Source organism: Dipodomys ordii, unplaced genomic scaffold (genome assembly GCF_000151885.1).
Source record: "Dipodomys ordii isolate 6190 unplaced genomic scaffold, Dord_2.0 Scaffold119, whole genome shotgun sequence".
Lineage (NCBI taxonomy): Eukaryota > Metazoa > Chordata > Mammalia > Rodentia > Heteromyidae > Dipodomys > Dipodomys ordii.
In genome coordinates this window covers 888546-896063 of record NW_012267335.1, presented here as the reverse complement: position 1 = coordinate 896063, position 7518 = coordinate 888546, and positions in this window count along the sequence as shown.

The following is a 7518-nucleotide window of genomic DNA, read 5'->3' as shown; positions in this document are numbered from 1 at the left end:
CACAGGCCTCCCAGATGGGGGGAGGTTGCGGGCTCACCTGCCTCCTCCGTGAACCCCAGAACTTGACCGCACCCCCCTTCTCTGGCCTGACACCCCTGCGGCTCCGCACCTCCCACCCCGTCCAGGTTCTCTCCGGAAGAGCTGTGAAAGTTGCTGACCCCAGCCCCGCACAGTCAAACACCGCGGCCGCCCTCCCCGTCCAACAACCCCGCGCTCCCCTCAGCCCCCGTCCCAAAGATCCAGGCCCAGCGTCTCCGCCACCTGCTCGGAGCTGGCGCCGCCGGCCCGGTCCGGACCACCCTTGGCCAGTTTCTAGACCACCCTTGGCCAGTTTCTAGACCACCCTTGGCCAGTTTTCCCAGTCCAGTATGATCTTCGGTGAGATCCAGAAAGCAGCAGTGAGTGTTGTCGAAGTGAAACTTGAAACAGTCTGCTCTGGAAGCGCATCACAGGAGAACAGGGCTTGGCGTGGACCCTGGGGGACAGAAGGACTGACAGCGATGCGGTAAAGAGGTGTAGACAGTGCAAGAAGTTAGGCGCCCACCTCAGCGTCTGCCCGGGTTGTTGAGACATTGCTCGGGGTGGCAGCCGCTCACGGAGGCGGCCTGTGCGGTGCCCGCTCGTCTGGCAAACCGATGGGTTAGACTTGGATGGTGCCTGCCCCCGCCCCGGGCAGACATTAACCGTGAGAACTCTGTGACAAACCTCATCACCAAGTATTAATCAAGATTCCAGTGACAGACGCCACGAGGGGACCGCGGAGTCAGGGGTCAGCAGTGCAGAAGCGACCAAGATACCGCCCTGTGCTTTGCTTCTGGTTTTGTTTTCTTGACCAATTTACTAGTTTTTACCCCTCTCCTCCCCCCTTAGGCCGGTGTAGTACCAAGGGGCTAAGACTGAGGTTTTATCTGTTCCTGACCCTCGGGGCAGGGTTCCTTGCAGTGCTGCTCCTAGTATCTGGGGAGAGCTAGCTGTTCAGGAACCATTTGCTATTATTCACAAGCGAATTTTTAGCTCTGTGTGTGTGTGTGTGTGTGTGTGTGTGTGTGTGTGTGTGAGTGTGAGTTTTTGCCCCTGCAATGGAACGATAAAATGTCTCTTGGGCATGGGAAGCGTCTCTTCATTTTCCTTAGCTGACACCCTGAAAAAACAGCTCTGGAGAAAGGTGCTGTTCCCTGGGTTTGCTAGAATTACTCCACAAGGGGCCTCTGAGACACCCCTCAAAAAGCAGAGCGCACAGAACCCGGCGATGAGATGGTTAGTAATGCTCTCCTCTCTGGTGCTCACGAATGATAGTTTCTATCAACTTTAAAAGTATGTACCAGTACTTGTTTTCTAAGCTGGTTTTGAACCAAATCGAGAATTTGCCTTCAACTGTGTAGATTAAGCATATTTATTCTTTGCAAAAGGATAGAAATTCCTTTTAAAAAATCAAAAATTAAGAAAGGAGCAGCACCGAAAAGGAACTTCACTTCATCTGGGATACAGCTGCCAAGTAGCTAAAAGCTACACGCAGCATCAGACAGCTCCCCCGTGGAGGTCTGCTCCCCCTGCATTCACTCACAGAACTTGGGGACCCCTCCCTCCCCCACTGTCAAACTCCCGGAGGTCTGCCCCAGCAAAGTGCAGGGCTCAGCATTTGCAATTTACATGTGTGACATCACATCCTCTATTATGTAACTCCAGATACAAAGCCTCATATCATCTAAGTTTGTGTTGGAAAAAAAAAATCCTCCCTAGCTCTCGGTCTCAGTTTTAGCACAGCCATTTCTTAGTTCCTGGTTACTAATCCCATTTCTTTAGCAGCTGGCACTGGAAGGGGGGGGGAGAAAAGGGGGAGGGGTAGGAAGAGGGAGAGTTGTTCAAGCTGCATCCCTTGAAATATACTCCATACCACTCCTTGGTATCCTGACTGAGAAGGGAAGGCCCACGAGGTATCGTGCAATGCAGCTGTATCAAACGATTTTTTGAAAGTTAAAGGCTAAAGCCCTTAGTCATAGTTAACTTCATTAATAAGCCTAGCCATGCTGGCATTCTTTTTCTTTCTTTCTAAAAAGCTTGTAATTGTTTCCCCCTGTCTCTTACCAGCTGTTGGAAAGAACTGAAAAAGACAGGAAAAAGGCAGAGAGAGAGAGAGAGGAGTGGAGATGAATAGGAGAATAAGATAAGATAGAATGTCTTTGTTTATTGCAAAACACACATGTTATAGTTTATAAACACTACAAGTAAATAAGGGATTGGGAACCAGAAAATAAATACAAAACATTTCAGGATTTTTACTTTATCCCAAATAGCCCACACTCAAACTTTCTAGACGGGATTATTTCTGTTAGCTCTCTATTACTGATTCACTACAGTAAGTACTTTCTAGTTGTTTACTTATTTATTTACCAGTCTATCTGAATTCCATTTGCAGCTGGTTTCACTAGAAAATCCACAGAATGTGATGTATTTCCATGGCCAGATTCGAGGATGATAGAAGAACAGACAGTCTAGGCAGCACCATCAGTGTCCATTCTTCCTGCAAGCAGATCACAATTATCCACAAAAAAAAAAGTGAAACAAGCCATCGTCAGGTATGGGAAGTTTGAGTTTCTGTTGAACTTGAAAAAGTCCTGTGGAATTCTCATTAGAACTTCCTAGGAGCCAGTGAGCTTCCAGTAGTCCTATATTTTTAGAAGCATTTTTAACAGCGGTCAGTAACAATGAAGACATTTTGGTCAACACAATCTTACTGTTTTTTAATCTAGCCAAGATGATTGCGATCTCTCGATAGATAGATAGATAGATAGATAGATAGATAGATAGATAGATAGATATAGATATATGCTTCAGGTCTGAAATATGTTGCTATTTAAAAAGGAAATAATTAGCAGGAGCCTGTGGCTCATGCAATAGTTGCAACTCAGGAGACTGAGATCTGAGAATTGCGGTCAGGTCAAAGCCACCCTGAGTAGGAAAGTCCATGAGATTCATCTCCAGTAAACTACTAAAAAAAGGAGGCAGTGGTGCTGTGGTTCAAGTGGTAGAGTGCTAGCACTGAGCCAAAGAAACTCAGGGACAGCACCTAGGACCAGAGTTTAAGCCTCAGGACTGACACCAAAAAAAGAAAGGAAAGAAAGAATTTATTGTGATACCAAAAACAAAAACAAAAAAGCTCCCAATGTATCATAGATGACCAATAAGATGGTAACCACATAAAATAAAGCCAAATGGATTTTCAAACTTTGTTTTGTTTCTGTTTTTGTTTTTGTTCTGGTCCTGGTACTTGAACTCAGGGCCTGGCCACCGTTGCTGAGCTTTTTTGGGGGTTGGAGTGGGGTAGGGTGGAGATCAAGGCTGGTACTCTACCACTTGAGGCATGCCTCCACTTCCACCTTTTTTTGCTGATCACTTGAAAATAATTCTCAAGAACTTTCCTGCCCAAGCTTGCTTTGAACAGTGATCCTCACATCTCAGCCTCCTGAGTCTGGAGAATTATAGGCATGAGCCACTAGCGCCTCTCTGGGTTTTCCGGTTTTAAATTTTCTGATGCCTATGTATACATTGTAGCAATCTTTTTTTTAAATTAACAAGCACCTTTATTGGTGTGCATGAATTGTACCAAGGCGTTTTATTATGACATTGACATTCATGCATATAGTGTACTTTGATCAAATTTACCCCATCTCTATCTCAATCGCTCTATGTTAAGCACCTTCTTTCCTCCCTTCTAAGATGATTGTGTGCTTTAAGGGTGTGACCAGTATCAGAAACACACCTCCGAACAAGAGAGTACAGTGTGTCTTGTCATATATTTGCAAATCAGTATAGCACAGTCATGTGGAAAAGCGAATAAGACCTCTCCACCATTGGAGTTTATAAAGAGAGGGGATCACATGTCAGATACATGACACTGGAAACAGTAGACAAAAATTTGAAGAAGCTCCATGACAGATGTCATCGTTATTCCTAAAGATAGAGGTAAATTTGCTATGGGGAATACATTACAAAGCAAGCTAAAGCTAAATCTCTTCTAATGTCAAATTTCTGTTTCACTGGTATATCATTAAAGGAGTCTGTTCAGGGGTCTTATTCAAGGTCATATAGTCACGTCAAGTATCTAATCCCAGGTTTGAATTTGTCCCAATGAAGGCTGTTGGGTATTCCCAGTTTACTGACTGGTATGGTGGAGAGTTTCTGCATCCTTACATCAAATGGTATGTTTGTTAGATTCCATTTGTGTTCTCTAATTCTTTCTCATGTTCTAATTCTCTTTTGGGGCTAACCCATTGGTTCTTTTTCAGCATTTCCCATTTATTGTGTGAGAGGAGTCCCCTTATTTTTCTCTGGGTTCCAAACCTCCTGGTTTCATCTATAACAATTTTATTTCCTGTAAAGGAATGATAATGACATTGCAGGATTTTACTCTTTATGAAGTTAAATAATTACATGTAATCAAGATAGATGAAATCCTGTATTGATGTTAGAGACCTGCCAACGAATCAAGGAAATGCCACCGAAATAAAGTAGAGCTGTATTCCACTTAACCTGGAGTGAATTAAATAATCAGGACAGGGGACAATGTCTCAGTGAAGAGACGTGGGTGGTAATGTGTGGTGGTAGACTTGACTGGTTCTGTTGTACACGGTTTTCAGGTTCTTTGTTGCTCTGCCATCCTATAGTCTACTGTTCTTATCTGAAAGTTGGGGGTTCAGAAACCAAGCTCATTGGTCTTCACTTTCTATTAAAAAATACCTTGGCCAAACAATTTGCATGCATCACTTATATTTACATTATAGCAGCTAGAGCAGACTTGAGGAGAGGTCGGATACCCATGTTGCTCTGATGAAACGAAGAGATCTCCCGCTAAAAGCAATAGAATTGACAGGAACAAAAGTAATGGTTTTCATTCTATGCAGTGAGCAGCTCCACTGAGCACAACCTTGAACCATGAAACAAAGACCTAAGGCTGTCACTAAGGAGAAGTGTAAGAAATGCTTAGAAGAAAGTAGGAATTGTTCAGGGCTGGAATGCAGACATCGGGATCTGACTTTTACTCAAAATCTGGAAGCTCAGCTGCCACAACAAGTGTAGAGAGTGAAATGAAGTAGCCAAATATTCTGGGGTAGATACATTAATCTTTCACTGAACTGCTTGGTAAGTCTACAGAACCGGCTAGATTTCATTAGCGATCTTATTTAAGTCAGAAGAAATATACTGGGTACAAACCAATCTCAAAAAAATAATCTTGAAATATAACAAGAATTTCAGCTATGCGAGATAAATCAGCAGGGTTTGAAATCCAAGTAATACTATTCCACAAAAAGTCAAGAAGGGCAGATCTTAATCATGCCTCTCTTGGGGACTGAGCTGTATGTGTGGACCACCATATGTCTATTGGCACAGGGGAAAATGTACAGGAACTCACAAGTTTCTCTCAAGAGTGTCTGTCTCAACACCACAGCACAAAGTTAGAGCTAAGTGGGCTGACCTTCGGTTGCTCAGTACAAGAACAGCTGGACTCCTTGCTTCCAGCCAATGTCTATCTTGATGATGTAATCCACAGCCAGTCCTGATTGGTCATTCCTGCTCTGCATGATCACAGTTTTGAGGGGCTATTCATAATATTCTTGAGAGACATACATATCACAAAAGATCAAGAAGAAGGACACACACACACACACACACACACACACCTATAAACTACTCAGGAGGTGGAACAGGAGAATTGGAAGTTCAAGATCAGTCTGAGCAACATTAGTTTTATTTACAAAACTACTTTTCAAACATTTGGCTTTTTAAGTGCACTGGACTAAATCTTGACCGGAGTAATCCAGTAAAAGTATTCATGTCTTTATAAAGTGTTTCCCTCCCCCCCCCACCAAAAAAACTATATGTATAAAATTTTATGTGTTGAAAATAGTACTGTGTAGAGAACAATTTTCCCTTTATTTAGTACATTATTCAGAAAGTTCTCAAGTTAGAAAGTCCTATGCTATGCACCATAGCACAATTTTGAAAATATTGTATTTAATTAAAATGGGAATTTCGGGAATGATTATGTTAGCGTTTATCTTTCAAAACCTCACATAACGTTTTTGACCCATGCAATATTTATGAGTTAATTTTCCTCTTCCCCATCTTCTCCTAGCGATCGTAAGGAGAGTTTTCCTTTCAAATTATTGAGGGAGGGCCCAGTGGAATGTGCATCTGCAAGGCTAGGGATGTGCAGTCACGAGGTCTCACCCTCTCTGTTTACACACAGGCAAAGTTACTTGCACGCACAATGCAAACCCAGACTTGAAAGGGACACCTGCATTTGTCGTTTAATTAATTTATTATTATTTTTGGTCAGTCATGGGGCTTGGACCTGGGCACTCTCCCTCAGCTCTTCAGCTCAAGGCTAGCGCTTTATCACTTGAGCCACAGCACCACTCCAGGCTTTTTCTGCTTCTCTAGTGCTGTGGAATTGAAACCAGGGCCTTATGCTTGCAAGGCAAGCACTCTGCCACTGAACCACCTTCCCAGCTCCCTGTTACTTAATATTTAAGAAAGTTGCTTAGATTTTATGACATATATTCATGGCTTGTAAAATGCAAAGAAGCAACCTAGCAAATTACTTGTTAAATTAACAGAAATTAGAGTTAACTTTAAAAAATACAACCCTACATTTGGTGCACAAAAGGCTCAAGTCAGAAGTTTTATAGTCCTTGATCTTGCATTAATCTATAGTATATTTATTTACAAGTACATAACTTCCCTTTGATACAAATAGTACACATTTCTTTCCTATTACCAGATAGGTATTCCTGAAAATGGATCTAGAATAGTAACATGCTCATTTGGTCCTCTTTGCCTTTCGTGTCTTCTGCCTTTCTTCTTTTCTTTTCTTTTTTTCCCTCATCAACCCAACCCATTGTACCCTAAACACTGTATCCAAAGATCCTTATTCTCCTCCATCCTCTAGCCCATTCTCCCCCTAAATATGGAGTTACATTTTGCATAAGGTTAGTCTTTTACTGTCATTGAACAATATGAAAGAAACCAGTTAGAAATATCCGAAGGGGGAAAAAAATCCCATTATTCACCCTGAAAGTACACTATATATGGCCAATTTTTATGCATCCCATTTGAGGCTGCTATACCATCACAAATCAGCCAGTTTTTCCTCCAGCATTGGAACAGATTGCTGTTTTCTCAGCTGAACACCTGATGAAGTAGTTGGCTTGCATTTAGGGGCCATGTTGTTAAGGGGGAAAAAAAAGTATCTTTAAACACTTGGATCACACCCAGCATGGCGAGATGCTCATACTATGAGAGCAATTCAGGAACTGAGACCAACGGAAGGAACATCAGATTCACGTCTCCTCCACACGCTCCTCTGGGGCAGATGCTCTCGTGGATTGCGGGACAGAATCACCCACACTGTTTACATTCCTCCCTTTCTTCCTTTCTCCTCCTGGCAGAGAAAGCATCATCGAGGATGGATGAGAACTTGATTCTGTATGTTCTTCTATTTAAAAGCATAGCTAGGCA